Source organism: Zea mays, chromosome 7 (assembly GCF_902167145.1).
Source record: "Zea mays cultivar B73 chromosome 7, Zm-B73-REFERENCE-NAM-5.0, whole genome shotgun sequence".
Taxonomy (NCBI): Eukaryota; Viridiplantae; Streptophyta; class Magnoliopsida; order Poales; family Poaceae; genus Zea; species Zea mays.
In genome coordinates, this window is record NC_050102.1 from 176,788,853 (window position 1) to 176,806,425 (window position 17,573).

A 17,573-nucleotide genomic window follows, 5' to 3' on the forward strand; every position below is an offset into this window, starting at 1 on the left:
ATCTAAGACATTTAGCTCACTACGCAGCTTGCAAAAGGTCGACTCATCTAGAGGCTTGGTGAAGATATCGGCTAGCTGGTTCTCGGTGCTAACATGAAACACTTCGATATCTCCCTTTTGCTGGTGGTCTCTCAAAAAGTGATGTCGGATGTCAATGTGCTTTGTGCGGTGTGTTCAACAGGATTATCCGCCATGCGGATAGCACTCTCATTATCACATAGGAGTGGGACTTTGCTCAGATTGTACCCAAAGTCCCTGAGGGTTTGCCTCATCCAAAGTAGTTGCGCGCAACACTGTCCTGCGGCAACATACTCGGCCTAAGCGGTGGATAGGGCAACTGAAGTTTGTTTCTTAGAGCTCTACTACACCAGGGACCTTCCTAAGAATTGGCACGTCCCTGATGTACTCTTCCTATCGACCTTACATCCAGCATAGTCGGAGTTTGAATATCCAATTAAGTCAAAGGTAGACCACTTTGGATACCAGATCCCGAAGCAAGGCGTAGCAACTAAATATCTAAGAATTCGCTTCATGGCCACTAAGTGACACTCCCTTGGATCGGATTGAAATCTAGCACACATGCATACGCTAAGCATAATATCCGGTCTACTAGCACATAAATAAAGTAAAGACCCTATCATAGACCGGTATGCCTTTTGATCAACGGACTTACCTCCTTTGTTGAGGTCGGTGTGTCCGTCGATTCCCATTGGAGTCTTTGCGGGCTTGGCGTCCTTCATCCCAAACCGCTTGATCAAGTCTTGCGTGTACTTCATTTGGGAAATGAAGGTCCCATCCTTGAGTTGCTTCACTTGAAACCCAAGGAAATAGCTCAACTCGCCCATCATCGACATCTCAAACTTTTGAGTCATCATCCTGCTAAACTCTTCACAAGACTTTTGGTTAGTAGAACCAAATATTATGTCATCGACATAAATTTGGCACACAAAAAGATCACCATCACAGGTCTTAGTAAAAAGAGTTGGATCGGCTTTCCCAACCTTGAAAGCATTAGCAATTAAAAAGTCTCTAAGGCATTCATACCATGCTCTTGGGGCTTGCTTAAGTCCATAGAGCGCCTTAGAGAGCTTACACACGTGGTCGGGGTACCGTTCATCCTCGAAGCCAGGGGGTTGCTCCACGTACACCTCCTCCTTGATTGGCCCGTTGAGAAAAGCGCTCTTCACATCCATTTGGAACAACCTGAAAGAATGGTGAGTAGCATAGGCTAACAGTATGCGAATTGACTCTAGCCTAGCCACTGGAGCAAAAGTCTCCTCAAAGTCCAAACCTGCGACTTGGGCATAACCTTTTGCCACAAGTCTTGCCTTGTTCCTTGTCACCATCCCGTGCTCGTCTTGTTTGTTGCGGAACACCCACTTGGTTCCCACAACATTTTGCTTGGGACGAGGCACCAGTGTCCAAACTTCATTTCTCTTGAAGTTGTTGAGCTCCTCTTGCATGGCCAACACCCAGTCCGGATCTAGCAAGGCCTCTTCTACCCTGAAAGGCTCAATAGAAGAGACAAAGGAGTAATGCTCACAAAAATTAACTAATCTAGAACGAGTAGTTACTCCCTTGCTTATGTCACCCAATATTTGGTCGACGGGATGATTCCTTTGAATCGTCGCTCGAACATGGGTTGGAGGTGCCGGTTGCACTTCTTCTTCTATCACATGAACATCTTGTGCTCCCCCTTGATCACACGCCTCTTCTTGATGAACCTGTTCATCGTCTTGAGTTGGGGGATGCACCATTGTTGAGGAATAAGGTTGATCTTGCTCCTTTTGTTCCAGTGGCCTCACATCTCCAATCGCCATGGTGCGCATTGCGGCCGTTGGAATGTCTTCTTCATCTACATCATCAATATCAACAACTTGCTCTCTTGGAGAGCCATTAGTCTCATCAAATACAACGTCGCTAGAGACTTCAACCAAACCCGATGATTTGTTGAAGACCCTATACGCCTTTGTATTTGAGTCATAACCTAACAAAAACCCTTCTACAGCTTTGGGAGCAAACTTAAAATTTCTACCTTTCTTCACTAGAATATAACATTTGCTCCCAAATACACGAAAATACGATACATTGGGTTTGTTACCGGTTAGTAGCTCATATGAAGTCTTCTTGAGGAGGCGATGAAGATAGACCCGGTTTATGGAGTGGCAAGCCGTGCTCACGGCTTCCGTCCAAAACCGGTCGAGCGTCTTGAATTCGCCAAGCATCGTTCTTGCCATGTCTAGTAGCGTCCTGTTCTTCCTCTCTACCACACCATTTTGCTGTGGTGTGTAGGGAGCGGAGAACTCGTGCTTGATTCCTTCCTCCTCAAGATACTCCTCCACTTGAAGGTTCTTGAACTCGGACCCATTGTCGCTTCTTATCTTCTTCACCTTGAGCTCAAACTCATTTTGAGCTCTCCTTAGGAAGCGCTTGAGGGTCCCTTGGGTTTCAGATTTATCCTGCAAAAAGAATACCCAAGTGAAGCGGGAAAAATCATCAACTATAACAAGACCATACTTACTTCCTCCTATACTTAGATAGGCGACGGGTCCGAAGAGGTCCATATGAAGTAACTCCAGGGGTCTTGATGTTGTCATCACATTTTTGGTATGATGAGAGCTTCCCACCTGTTTACCTGCTTAACAAGCTGCATAAGGTCTATCTTTTTCGAAAGTTACATTAGTTAGACCTATCACGTGTTCTCCCTTTAGAAGCTTGTGAAGGTTCTTCAGCCCCACATGTGCCAAACGGCGATGCCACAACTAGCCCATGCTAGTCTTAGCAATTAAGTATGCATCTAGACCGGCCTCCTCTTTTGCAAAATCAACTAAATAAAGTTTGTCGTCTAGTACACCCTTAAAAGCTAATGAACCGTCACTTCTTCTAAAGGCAGACACATCTACATTTGTGAATAAACAATTATATCCCATATTACACAGTTGACTCACAGACAACAAGTTATATCCAAGCGACTCAACTAAGAACACATTCGAAATAGAGTGCTCGGATGAAATAGCAATTTTTCCTAACCCTTTCACCTTGCCTTGGTTCCCATCACCGAATATGATTGAATCTTGGGGATCCTTGTTCTTGACGTAGGAAGAGAACATCCTCTTTTCCCCCGTCATGTGGTTTGTGCATCCGCTGTCGATAATCCAGCTTGAGCCCCCGGATGCATAAACCTGCAAGGCAAATTTAGGCTTGGATCTTAGGTACCCAACTCATGTTGGGTCCTACAAGGTTAGTTACAATAGTCTTAGGGACCCAAATGCAAGTCTTGTCTCCCTTACATTTGGCCCCTAATTTCCTAGCAATTACCTTCTTATCCTTTCTACAAATAGCAAAGGAAGCATTGCAAGCATAATAAATTGTAGAAGGTTCATTCATTACTTTTCCTAGGAACATGAACAATATTTCTTCTAGGCATAGCATTTTTCTTAGCCAAATTTCTATGATGCATAGAAGAACTAGACGCAAACATTGCATTTGAATCATAAGCATGTGAAACAACATCATTGGAACTCCTATCATGATGAACATTCCTAGAATATCTCCTATCATGATATAAGAAAGCATGGTTCTTTTGAATACTATTTGCCATAGGGGCCTTCCCTTTCTCCTTGATGGAGATGGAAGCCTTATGGCTTGTTAAGTTCTTAACTTCCCTCTTGAAGCCAAGACCATCCTTAATTGAGGGGTGTCTACCAACCGTGTAGGCATCCCTTGCAAATTTTAGTTTATCAAAATCATTTTTGCTAATCTTAAGTTGGGCATTAAGACTAGCCACTTCATCATTCAATTTAGAAATTAAAACTAGGTGTTCACTACAAGCATCAATATTAAAATCTTTACACCTATTGCAAATTGCAACATGTTCTACACAAGATGTTGATTTATTGGCTATTTCTAACTTAGCATTCAAATCATCATTTATGCTCTTTAAGCTAGAAATAGAGTCATGGCATGTAGACAATTCACAAGAGAGCATTTCATTTCTTTTAATTTCTAACGCAAGGGAGTTTTGTGCCTCTACAAACTTATCATGCTCATCATATAAGAGATCCTCTTGCTTTTCTAACAATCTATTCTTATCATTCAAAGCATCAATCAATTCATTTATTTTATCAATCTTAGTTCTATCTAGTCCCTTGAATAAACTAACATAGTCTATTTCATCATCATCACTAGACTCATACTCACTAGAAGAAACATAAGTGGATTTTCGATAGTTTACCTTCTTCTCCTTTGCCATGAGGCAGGTGTGATGCTCATTGGGGAAGAGGGACGCTTTGTTGAAGGCGGTGGCGGCGAGTCCTTCGTTGTCGGAGTCGGACGACGAACAATCCGAGTCCCACTCCTTTCCAAGGTGTGCCTCGCCCTTAGCTTTCTTGCAAGCCTTCTTCTTTTCCCTCTTGTTCCCTTGTTCCTGGTCACTATCATTATCGGGACAATTAGCGATAAAATGACCAATCTTACCACATTTAAAGCATGAGCACTTCCCCTTTGTCTTGGTCTTGTTGGGATGCTCCTTGTGACCCCTTAGCGTCGTCTTGAAGCGCTTGATGATGAGGGCCATCTCTTCCTCATTGAGTCCCGCCGCCTCAACTTGTGCCACCTTGCTAGGTAGTGCCTCCTTGCTCCTCGTTGCTTTGAGAGCAACGATTTGAGGCTCGTGGATTGGACCATTCAAAGCATCATCAATGTATCTAGCCTCCTTGATCATCATCCGCCCGCTCACGAACTTTCCAAGTATCTCCTCGTGCGTCATCTTGGTGTACCTAGGATTTTCACGAATATTGTTCACAAGATGCGGATCAAGGACAGTAAAAGACCTTAGCATTAGGCGGACGACGTCGTGGTCCGTCCATCGCGTGCTTCCATAGCTCCTTATTTTGTTGACGAGGGTCTTGAGCCGGTTGTACGTTTGGGTTGGCTCCTCGCCCCTGATCATTGCGAATCTCCCAAGTTCGCCCTCCACCAACTCCATTTTGGTGAGCATGGTGACGTCGTTCCCCTCATGTGAGATTTTGAGGGTGTCCCAATTCTTCTTGGCGTTATCCAAGCCGCTCACCTTATGGTATTCATCCCTGCACAATGAAGCTAGAAGAACAGTAGTAGCTTGTGCATTTTTGTGAATTTGCTCATTAATAAACATGGGACTATCACTGCTATAAAATTGCATTCCACTCTCTACTATCTCTCATATGCTTGGATGGAGAGAGAACAAGTGACTACGCATTTTGTGACTCCAAAATCCGTAGTCCTCTCCATCAAAGTGAGGAGGTTTACCAAGTGGAATGGAGAGTAAATGAGCATTTGCATTTTGCGGAATACGAGAATAATCAAAAGAGAAGTTTGAATTGACCGTTTTCTTTTTCTCGTAGTTGTCGTCGTCTTTTTGGGAAGAAGAGGACTCGTCGCTGTCGTCGTAGTAGACGATCTCCTTGATGCGCCTTGTTTTCTTCTTCTTCCCATCTTTTCTTTTGTGGCTTGAGCTCGAGTCAGTAGGCTTGTCATCTTTTGGATCATTGACGAAGGACTCCTCCTTATCATTGACCACCATCCCCTTGCCCCTAGGATCCATCTCTTCGGGCGATTAGTCCCTTTCTTGAAGAGAACGGCTCCGATACCAATTGAGAGCACCTAGAGGGGGGGTGAATAGGTGATCCTGTAAAACTTAAAACTTAACACAACAAACTTGATTAAGAGTTAGTATAATGAAATCAAGTGAGTAGAGAGGAGAACTCTTGTGAAGCACAATAGACACAATAAGGACAAGCACAAGAGACACGAGGATTTATCTCGTGGTTCGGCCAAGTACAAAACTTGCCTACTCCACGTTTTGGCGTCCCAACGGACGAGAGTTGCACTCAACTTCTCTCAAGTGATCCAAAGATCAACTTGAATACCACGATGTTATCCTTTACTTCGCTCTTTTCCCGTTTACGAGGAATCTCCACAACTTGGAGTCTCTCGCCCTTACAATAAGAATCAATATGAAGCACAAGAGTAAGGGAGGGGAACAACACACTCAAATCCACAGCAAATACGCACACACAAGATCAAGACTTGAGCTCAAGACAATATATCGAGGTTCTCACTAGAACGGAGCTCAAATCACTAAGAATGTCGAACAAGTGCGCAAGAATGAAGTGTGAGTGATCAATAATGCTCAAGGAATGCTTGGTGTTATCCTCCATGCGCCTAGGGGTCCCTTTTATAGCCCCAAGGCAGCTAGGAGCCGTTGAGAGCATTCCAAGAAGGCAATTCTTGCCTTCTGTCGCCTGGCGCACCGGACAGTCCGGTGTGGATGTCTTTCCTTCTTTGGCGAAGCCGACCGTTGGCGGTTCAGAGCCGTTGGCGCACCGGACACTGTCCGGTGCACACCGGACAGTCCGGTGCCCCCTTCTGACCGTTGGCTCTGCCACGCGTCGCGCGCGGATTACGCGGCCGACCGTTAGCCCGGCTGACTGTTGGCTCACCGGACAGTCCGGTGCACACCGGACAGTCCGGTGAATTTTAGCCGTACGCCGCCGACGATTTCCCGAGAGCAGTCAGTTCGCAGATGCCAGCCTGGCGCACCGGACACTGTCCGGTGCACCACCGGACAGTCCGGTGCACCCAGACTGAGCAGACTCTTGGCTGCTTCGAGCCAAGCTTTTCCAAATGAATCTTCTCTGATTCTAGCACTTAGACAAATATGTTAGTACACAAAAACCAATGTACTAAGTCTAGAATCATACCTTTGTATTGATTTGCACCTTATCCACAATTTGGCATAGTTTATCACTTAAGCACTTGTGTTGGACACTTAATCACCAAAATACTTAGAAATGGTCCGAGGGCACATTTCCCTTTCAGGTATCTTGATAATAGGGCACTCTAGAGGAATTGCAACACACTACTAAGTCACATATGTGAAAGGGAAATGTGTCCCTGGGGTATTTCTATATTGTTTTGGTGATTAGATGCACAACACAATATGTGTGAACTAACATAATGTTGAACAAAGGTATATCTAGATGGAACAAGAATAAAAGTAAGTTCTAGGCTCTTAGTCAATTGTTTTATGTGCTAAACATGCTTGTCTAAGTGCCAGGAATTCAATTAATTCAAGTTCAAAAGGAGCAAAAGGAGTTTAGCTGAAACAGTGTCATGTGCCCAGGCTGGCTCAGCGACGAACTCGATGCTCTCGGGAATCGCCGAGGACGTTGTGGCTAAAATTCACCGGACTGTCCGGTGTGCACCGGACTGTCCGATGAGCCAACAACATCCGCGCCAATGGTCGTCAGCGCGATTGGCGTGCAATCAATGGGCGACGCGTGGCTGTAGCCAACGGTCACTAGGCAGCACCGGACTTGCCAAGGGGACCGAGGGTTCAATGGTCGGCTTCGCCGAAGAAGGAAAGAAATTATGCACTGTTCATGTCCGGTGGTGCACCGGACCGTCCGGTGCGCCAACGGACAGAAGGCAATAATTGCCTACCAAATGGAACTCCAACGGCTCCTAGCTGCCTCGGGGCTATACAAGGGACTAAAAGTCGCTTAGAGGGGGTGGATAGGCGGAAACTGAAATTTACAACTTCAAACACACTACGAACCGGGGTTAGCGTTGGAATAAATGTTAAGTCCGGGAGAGAGGTGAAAAACAAATCAACTAAGAAATAAAGTGAAATGACACGGTGATTTATTTTACCGAGGTTCGACTCTAAAGAACCTAGTCCCCGTTGAGGTGGTCACTAATACCGGGTCTCTTTCAACCCTTTCCCTCTCTCAAACGGTCACTTAGACCGAGTGAGGCTTCTTCCTTAATCTCACGGGTCACTTAGACCCCGCAAGGACCACCACAGAATTGGTGTCTCTTACCTAGCTTACAAAGCACTTAAGAGTAAGAAGTGAGAAAGAAAAGAAAGCCAAGCCAAGCAAACAAGAGCAACAAGAAACACAAGTGATCCTCTCACAAGTCCTAATGCACTAGAATTAAATTGGGGACTTTGATCGGATCGGTGGCTTTGATTTGTGTCTTGGAGTGTTGCACTTTGCTCTTGTATTGAATGAGGAGTGTTGAATGCTTGGATGGTTGGAGTGGTGGTGGTAGCCCTCACCCACCAAAACAACCGTTGGGGCAGGCTGCTGTTGATGGGCGCACCGGACAGTCCGGTGCGCCAGCCACGTCACCCAACCATTAGGGTTCTGACGCAGTCGACCGTTAGAGCGCTGACTTCTGGTAGCACCGGACAGTCTGCTGCCACACCGGACAGGCACTGTTCACTGTCCAGTGCGCCTCTGACCTCTGCTCTGACTTCTGTCGCGAGCTGTAGCGCTGTCAGGGGCACTATGCAGTTAAACGTTGCGCCGAAGAGCCGTTGCTCCGGTGTCACACGGGACAGTCTGGTGGCACACCGGACAGACCGGTGAATTATAGCGGAGCGGCGCTGGAAAAACCTGAGCGTGGCGAGTTTGAAATTGTACGGTCCTGGTGCACCGGACACAGTCCGGTGGCACACCGGACAGTCCGGTGCGCCAAACCAGGGCACACTTGGGTTTCTTTGCTCCTTTCTTTTTGAACCCTTTCTTTAATCTTTTTATTGGTTTGTGTTGAACCTTTATGCACCTCTGAAATATAATCTAGAGCAAACTAGTTAGTCAAATTATTTGTGTTGGGCATTCAACCACCAAAAATATTTATAGGAAAAGGTTAAACCCTATTTCCCTTTCAATCTCCCCCTTTTTGGTGATTGATGCCAACATAAACCAAAGCAAAAATATAAGTGCTGAATTGAACTAGTTTGCATAAGGTAAGTGCATAGGTTACTTAGAATTAAACCAATTTATAATTTTATTAGATGTGCATGGTTGCTTTCTTTTATTTAATATTTTGGACCACATTTGCACCACTTGTTTTGTTTTTGCAAATTCTTTTGGAATATCTTTTCAAAGTCTTTTTGCAAATAGTCAAAGGTATATGAATAGGATTGCAAGAAGCATTTTCAAGATTTGAAATTTCTCTCCCTATTTCAAATGTTTTTCCTTTGACTTAAAAAAACTCCCCCTGAATCAAATGCTCCTCTTAGTGTTCAAGAGGGTTTTACCAATTTTTGTAAATACCAAATTTAATTAAGATCAAATACATTTAGATACCAATTTGAAAAGTTCTTGAAGATTTTGAAATTGGTGGTGGTGCGGTACTTTTTGCTTTAGGCTTAATATTTCTCCCCCTTTGGCATTAATCACCAAAAACGGAGATGTTGAGAGCCCTTTTTATTTTCTCCCCCATTGGTACAAGGAAATATGAGTGAATGTTATACCAATTTGGAGATGATGCGAAGTGACGGCGAAGGGTAAATGATACCGATAGAGTGGAGTGGAAGCCTTGTCTTCGCCGAAGACTCCATTTCCCTTTCAATCTACGACTTAGCAGAGAGATGCACTTGAAAACACATTAGTCGTAGTCATGAAAGAGATGTGATCAAAGGTATATAAATGAGCTATGAGTGCAATGTTTCAATCAAAATTCCGAGAATCAAGAATAGTTAGCTCATTCCTAAGTTTGCTAAAGGTTTTCTCATCTAATGGTTTGGTAAAGATATCAGCTAATTGTTCTTTGGTGCTAACATAAGCAATCTCGATATCCCCCTTTGTTGGTGATCCCTCAAAAAGTGATACCGAATGTCTATGTGCTTAGTGCGGTTGTGTTCAACGGTATTATCCGCCATGCATATTGCACTCTCATTGTCACATAGGAGAGGGACTTTGCTCAATTTGTACCCATAGTCCCTGAGGGTTTGCCTCATCCAAAGCAATTGCGTGCAACAATGGCCTGCGGAAATATACTCGGCTTTGACGGTAGAAAGAGCTACTGAGTTTTGTTTCTTTGAAGCCCAGGACACCAGGGATCTCCCCAAAAACTGACAAGTCCCTGATGTGCTCTTCCTATCAATTTTACACCCTGCCCAATCAGCATCTGAATTTGGCATACAAACAAATCATTTGCAATAGTCTTAGTAAAGAGAGTAAGATCGGCTTTTCTGACTTTGAAGCCATTAGTGATAAGAAAATCTCTTAGGCATTCATACCATGCTCTTGGGGCTTGCTTGAGCCCATAAAGCGCCTTAGAGAGTTTATAGACATGATTAGGGTACTCACTATCTTCAAAGCCGGAAGGTTGCTCAACATAGACCTCCTCCTTGATTGGTCCATTGAGGAAGGCACTTTTCACGTCCATTTGATAAAGCTTAAAGCCATGGTAAGTAGCATAGGAAAGTAATATACGAATTTACTCAAGCCTAGGTACGGGTGCATAGGTTTCACCGAAGTCCAAACCTTCGACTTGTGAATAACCCTTGGCCACAAGTTGGGCTTTGTTCCTTGTCACCACACCATGCTCATCTTGCTTGTTGCGGAATACCCACTTGGTTCCTACAATATTTTGGTTATGACGTGGAACTAAATGTCATACCCCATTCCTTGTGAAGTTGTTGAGCTCCTCTTGCATTGCCAACACCCAATCCGAGTCTCTTAGTGCATCCTCCACTCTGTATGGCTCAATAGAGGACACAAAAGAGTAATGTTCACAAAAATGAGCGACTCGAGATCGAGTGGTTACCCCCTTATGAATATCACCAAGAATGGAGTTGACGGGGTGATCTCTTTGAATCGCTTGGTGAACTCTTGGGTGTGGCGGTCTTTGACCCTGAATCTATTGCTCATCTTCCTTATCCTTATTGACTTGATCTCCCCCCTTGATCATTGTCCTCCTCTTGAGGTGGCTCATCCTCTTGATCTTCATCTTCATTGTCTTGAGCCTGATCCTCATCTTGAGTTGGTGGAGATGCTTGATTGGAAGATGATGGTTGATCTTGTGCTTGTGTGGGCTCTTCGGATTCCTTAGGACACACATCCCCAATGGACATGTTCCTTAGTGCGACGCATGGAGCCTCTTCATCATCTAGCTCATCAAGATCAACTTGCTCCACTTGGGAGCCATTAGTCTCATCAAACACAATGTCACAAGAAACCTCAACTAATCCAGTGGATTTGTTGAATACTCTATATGCTCTTGTTTTTGAGTCATAACCAAGTAAAAAGCCTTCTATAGCCTTGGGAGCAAATTTAGATTTTCTACCTATTTTAATAAGATTAAAACAATTGCTACCAAAGACTCTAAAATATGAAACATTGGGCTTTTTACCGGTGAGGAGTTCATAAGATGTCTTCTTGAGGATTCGGTGAAGGTAGAGTCGGTTGATGGAGTAGCAGGCGGTGTTAATCGCCTCAGCCCAAAACCGGTCTGGTATCTTGTACTCATCAAGCATGGTCCTCGCCATGTCCAGTAGAGTTATATTCTTCCTCTCTACTACACCATTTTGTTGAGGTGTGTAGGGAGAAGAGAACTCATGCTTGATGCCCTCACCCTCAAGAAAGCCTTCGATTTGAGAGTTCTTGAACTCCGTCCCATTATCGCTTCTTATTTTCTTGATCCTTAATCTGAACTCATTTTGAGTCCGTCTCAAGAATCCTTTTAAGGTCTCTTGGGTTTGTGATTTTTCCTGCAGAAAGAATACCCAAGTGAAGCGAGAATAGTCATCCACAATTACTAGACAGTATTTACTCCCGCCGATGCTTATGTAAGCTATAGGGTCGAATAGATCCATGTGGAGTAGCTCCAGTGGCCTGTCCGTTGTCATTATGTTCTTGTGTGGATGATGGGTGCCAACTTGCTTTCCTGCTTGACATGCACTACAGACCCTGTCTTTCTCAAAATGAACATTGGTTAGTCCCAAAATGTGCTCTCCCTTTAGAAGCTTGTGAAGATTCTTCATCCCAACATGGGCTAGTCGGCGATGTCAAAGCCAACCCATATTAGTCTTAGCAATTAAGCAAGTATCGAGTTTAGCTCTATTGAAATCAACTAAGTATAGATGACCCTCTAATACTCCCTTAAATGCTACTGAATCATCACTTCTTATAAAGACAGTAACACCTATATCCGTAAAAAGACAGTTGTAACCCATTTTGCACAATTGAGAAACTGAAAGCAAGTTGTAATCTAAATAATCTACAAGAAAAACATTGGAAATAGAGTGGTCAGGTGATATAGCAATTTTACCAAGTCCTTTGACCAAACCTTGATTTCCATCCTCGAATGTGATAGCTCTTTGGGGATCTTCATTTTTCTTGTAGGAGGAGAACATCCTTTTCTCCCCTGTCATGTGGTTTGTGCATCCGCTATCAATTATCCAACTTGAGCCCCCAGATGCATAAACCTGCAAAACAATTTAGGCCTTGTTCTTAGGTACCCAAACAATCTTGGGTCCTTTCACGTTAGAAACAAGCACCTTGGGTACCCAAACACAAGTCTTGGAGCCCTTGTGTTTGCCCCCAACATATTTGGCAACTACTTTGCCTGAATTGTTAGTTAAAACATAAGATGCATCAAAAGTCTTAAATGACATGTTAGGTTCAATTGATGCAGTAGGAGTTTTCTTTTTAGACATTTTAACATGGGTAGAATGCCTAGAGCTAGAAGCCTCATTCTTATACATAAATGCATGATGAGAAACATAATGAGTTTTCTTAGCATGAATTCTCCTAATCTTGTGCTCAGGATAATTGGCAGGATATAAAATGTAACCCTCATTATCCTGAACCATGGGAGCCTTGCCCTTAACAAAATTAGACAATCTTTCAGGGGCATTAAGTTTGACATTGCTTCACTGTTGGAAACCATTGCCATCCTTGATGCTAGGGCGTCTCCCATTATAGAGCATGCTTCTAGCAAATTTAAATTTTTCATTTTCAATTTCATGCTCATTGATTTTACTTGTTAATTGAGCTATATGATCATTTTGTTGTTTAATTAAAGCAAGGTGATCATGAATAGCATCAATATTAACATCTCTACATCTAGTACTAATAGTAACATGATCAACAATAGATGTAGAGGGTTTGCAAGCATTCAATTCTTCTATCTTAGCATGTAATATGGCATTTTCATCTCTAAGACAGGAAATAGAATAATTGCAAACATTTAAATCTCTAGCCTTGGAAATTAAACTAGCATTTCAGTTTTAAGGCTAGAAATTGATTCATTCAACTTATCAATCTTAGCAAGTAAACTAGCATTTTCATTTCTAAGATTAGTAATTGAATCATGGCAAGCATTTAATTTTCAACCTTAGCAATTAAACTATCATTCTCAGTTCTAAGGTTTGAAATAGTGTCATGGCAAATGCTAAGCTCCTTAGTCAAGTTTTCATTTTTCTCTACTTTCTGAGCATAAGCATTTTTTACTTTAACATGATTTTTGTTTTCCTTAATAAGGAATTCCTCTTGGCTGTCCAAGAGTTCATCCTTCTCATGAATAGCACCTATCAATTCATTCAATTTTTCTTTCTGTTGCATGTTAAGGTTGGCAAAAAGGGTAAGTAAATTATCCTCATCTTCACTAGAGCTACCCTCATCACTAGATGTTGTATATTTGGTGGAGGCTCTAGATTTTACCTTCTTCCTTTTGTCGTCCTTTGCCATGAGGCACTTGTGGCCGACGTTTGGGAAGAGAAGACCTTTGTTGATGGCGATGTTGGTGGCATCCTCATCGGAGGAGGAGTCGGTGGAGCTCTCATCAGAGTTCCATTCCCGACACACATGGGCATCGCCGCCCTTCTTCTTGTAGTACTTCTTCTCCTTCTTTCTCCCCTTCTTGTAGTTATCCCTGTCACTATCACTAGACATAGCACACTTAGCGATAAAATGACCGGGCTTACCACATTTGTAGCACACCCTCTTGGAGCGGGGTTTGTAGTCCTTCTCCCTCTTTGCTTGAGGATTTGACGGAAGCTCTTGATGATGAGCGTCATCTCCTCATTGTTGAACTTGGAGGCGTCGATGGGGAGCCTACTTGATGTAGACTCTTCTTTCTTCTCTTCCGTCGCTTTGAATGTGACGGGTTGCACCTCGGGTGTGGAGGTGTCGCCTTGCTCCAAGTTGACGATTTGTTTGGAGCCTTTGATCATCAATTCAAATCTCACAAACTTTCCTATAACTTCCTTGGGAGACATTAGCTTATATCTAGGATCACCATGTATTAATTGAACTTGCGTAGGATTGCGAAAAAGGAGTGATCTTAGAATAACCTTGACCATTTCATGGTCATCCCATTTGGTGCTCCCGAGGTTGCACACTTAATTCACCAAGGTCTTGAGCCGGTTGTACATAGCTTGTGGCTCCTCTCCTTGGTTAAGGACGAAACGACCGAGCTCCCCCTCGATTGTCTCCCATTTGGTGATCTTGGTCACCTCATCTCCCTCGTGCGCGGTCTTGAGCACGTCCCAGATCTCCTTGGCACTCTTCAACCCTTGCACTTTATTATACTCCTCTCGACATAGAGAGGCGAGGAGTATAGTAGTGGCTTATGAGTTGAAGTGCCGGATTTGGGCGACCTCGTCCGAGTCGTAGCCCTCGTCCCCTACGGATGGTACATGTGCTCCAAACTCAACAATATCCCATATACTTGCGTGGAGTTAGGTTAGGTGATGCCTCATTTTATCACTCCACATACAATAGTCCTCACCATCAAATAATGGTGGTTTGCCTAATGGGACGGAAAGTAAAAGAGTGCGCTTAGAGATACGGGGATAACGAAGTGGCATCTTACTATACTTCTTGCGCTCATGGCGCTTAGAAGTGACGGACGCCGCGTCGGAGCCGGATGTGGAGGGCGACGAAGAATCGGTCTCGTAGTAGACCACTTTCTTCATCTTCATCTTCTTGTCACCACTCTGATGCGACTTGACGCGGGGAGGTGATTCCTCCCTTCCTTTGGCACCGGACTCCCTTGATGGAGCCTTCCCGTGGCTTGTGCCAATTTCCATCTCCCTCTTGGTGGATCCTCCCGACATCACTTCGAGTGGTCTCGCATTCTCAAATTCCGTTTCACTAGTCATCCAACGAGTAAAATAGGTATGTCTATATGAAGCGCCCCAATTCTCTGAGACTCAAATGTGATACAATTACTAGTCCTAGGAGGCTAGTAAACACATTTATACATCAGATGATTACAGATCTGCTTAAACGATACAAACCTAGAAAGGTGGCGAACAACTTTAAGAGTTGGTCCACAACTCGGGACATATCATCAGAGTGGGGCTGAAGCAGCCCGATATACGCAATGAAGCAATTCAGCGGTCCAACAGCCACATGCAAGGTTGGGAACAGTCGTAACTCTTACCAGATCTCCTTTTTCTGAAAAACAACAAATAAGCAAGGGTGAGTACAAACGTACTCAGCAGGTCACCTTCACTCGCGGAATGGGGAAATCGGATATAATGCATGGAATATCTGGAGCTCAGGATATTTTATACAGGGTTGTTTTGTAAAACATTTTGTATTTTGCAAATCGCGTCCTCTCCCTAAAGAGCAGGAAGTTTTTCAATATAGAACAAAATCCCCTGTACTAAACCATCCAGGTATCTCAGCAGTTTCCCACTGGTTTTCATTTTCAAAAACAGCTATTGGACTTCCCGTCCACCATAACTCACGGCTCAACCGCCGGACCTTTTAAAAACCACTTTTCTCAAAATCACCTTTTTTTTAAAACAAAACATTAATTGCCATACCTTACCAGACTCGTCCATTCCTGTGGACACAGACTATTCGAATAGGTTTTCAAACTCTGCGCAGAGGGGTACACTTTACCCACTAGTCCGGTTTCTGCGATCTCACCATCGTGAGACCCGAATGCCGAATCTCTTTCTTTCCTCGCACGTCCTAACCTCAACGGTTATACCGGAAGGAGTCAGGCCACTGCCATGTCCAAACCGGACAAAACATCCCCCTCCTTATCCTCCTGGTGCTCCCCAGCCTTCATAACCCTGGGGTTGGACCGTACGAGTTCAGATTGAGTGACTACCCACACAGTCTCGAGTGGTTGTACTTATCATGAGTACAGGTAGTGAAGGATGACAAACCGGTCCTTATGTGAGGGGACAATCCTTATGCTCACACCTAAACTAGTTGAGCCATCACCTTAGGCCCTCCCCTAAACCAGGGAGTCCCTGATCATCCCTACTCAAAGGTGATAAGGGTGAAAACCCTTCATCGTACACATTTTGAAAAGCTATTTCTTTTGAAAACTCACACCTTTCCTCAAATCATTTGTAACAAATATATTAGGGATTGATTGCGGCAAGCGACTGGGTGGCCATAATAACTTGTCTCAAAATCATATCATGCATAAAATAACGGGCTGAGGGCTGTGGATGAAAAACATAGGTAATTTATGCATCAAAGGGATCCAGTGAGCTTGTCGTGCTTATCCAGCGAAGGGGGAAGGGGAGCTCGTGGAACTGGCTTCTGGCTCCACCGCCTGGCGTAGACTTGCAGATCTGGCCTCCACGAGACGACACGAACGCTCCGATAACTATGCAACAAGAATAAGCAAACATACAAACAAGCAAGTATGCCAACAAATATTTAGTATAGTGGTCAGAATAGCGATATATGGATGGGTAGAGTCTTGAGTAGAATCTGTGTCATGTGGTGTTGAGATACTGCTGGTGGTGGAGCGAAGGTGCTTACCAGGAGGGTGGACTGGAGACGAAGCGACACTATGCGTGTAGCCGGCAGAGCGGATTAACTCAGTGGGTGGGGTGTTTGCCCTGGCTAAGGGTGTTGAGTGTGTGTGGAGAGGGAGAGGGTAGCTGGGTGTATTTATAGCTGGGTGTATGTGGTGTAGTACAGTGAAGTTCACTGTTGGTGAGAATAGTGACGAATGAATCGTCTGACTTAATATGAACAGGAGAGTTATAGACAGAATATGGGACAAGAGTATTTTAAGAGTTTTCTAGAATATGAACCATGCATAAGGGATGACATGGTTGAATAGGGAATAGTTTGACAAGAATTTTAGAAACAAGAATGACTGAAATCTGAGTTTGGATGGAGGAGTTTTAGATTTTATAATCATAGGGAGAAAAAGAAAAGGAAAGGAATATTCTTGGAATATTCTAGAATTTGAATATTTAGAAATGTATTTTTAGCAGGGTGCGAGGAATTATTTTTGGGCTTTTCTTGGGCAGAGGTTTATGTTGGTGGAAACTGTTCCTACCTGCTGTGTCACATCAGACAGCAGTGAGGTGGGACCCAAATAGCTGGAATGTTGTGGTATTCTGGTTCCAGTGGGCTGTGGTATCTTGGGCCAGGTTTTTGAGAGCACCTAGAGGGGGGGTGAATAGGTGATCCTGTAAAACTTAAAAACTTAAGCCACAAAACTTGGTTAAACGTTAGCACAGTTAATGCCAAGTGGCTAGAGAGAAGATCTTGCACAATACGATAACCACAAAGAGTTCAACACAGAGAAGACACAGTGGTTTATCCCGTGGTTCGGCCAAGTACAAAACTTGCCTACTCCACGTTGTGGCGTCCCAACGGACTAGAGTTGCACTCAACTCCTCTCAAGTGATCCAATGATCAACTTGAATACCACAATGTTATGCTTTTCTTTTCTTATCGCGTTCGCGAGGAATCTCCACAACTTGGAGTCTCTCGCCCTTACACTTGAAGTTCACAAAGAAG